This window comes from Epinephelus moara, chromosome 18 (assembly GCF_006386435.1).
Source record: "Epinephelus moara isolate mb chromosome 18, YSFRI_EMoa_1.0, whole genome shotgun sequence".
NCBI lineage: Eukaryota > Metazoa > Chordata > Actinopteri > Perciformes > Serranidae > Epinephelus > Epinephelus moara.
Genome location: NC_065523.1, coordinates 22,164,191 through 22,164,826, shown reverse-complemented (window position 1 = coordinate 22,164,826; position 636 = coordinate 22,164,191).

The following is a 636-nucleotide window of genomic DNA, read 5'->3' as shown; positions in this document are numbered from 1 at the left end:
CTTCAGTTGTTTTCTGATTCATCACAATGCCTATTTGCTCCTGACAGTACTGATGTTCTTTATTATTCTGCAGACTCAAATCTGTTAATAACCACTGATATGCCATGGTATGTTTTAAGATATAGAACATGGCCAAAGATTAAACTTGGGACCTTAAGTATAATGACATAAGCCCATTACTTTGAGATTAATAGGATTTTCTAAAATAATGATTCACCTTTTGTAGGTATTTCTTTTGGCATACTAAAGTATGACATTTTTTATGCATACTTTATACTATAACATTTTTTAGCATACTATACTATGACTCTTTGGCAAACTGTACTATGACTATGACAGGACTACGACATGTTTTGGTATACTGTACTATGACATTTTTTATGACATACTCTACTGACATTTCTTACATTACCATACTATGACTTTATTTGGCATAATGGACATTGATTTATATAACATACAATACTATACCATGACTATTTTTCATTATTTTAGACGACATTCTATGACATGACGCTTTGTCATGATTTTGGACCACATACTATACTATGACTTTTTTTCATGATTTTGGACGACATACTATACTATGCCTTTTTTTCATTGTTTTGGACCACATACTATACTATGACTTTTTTT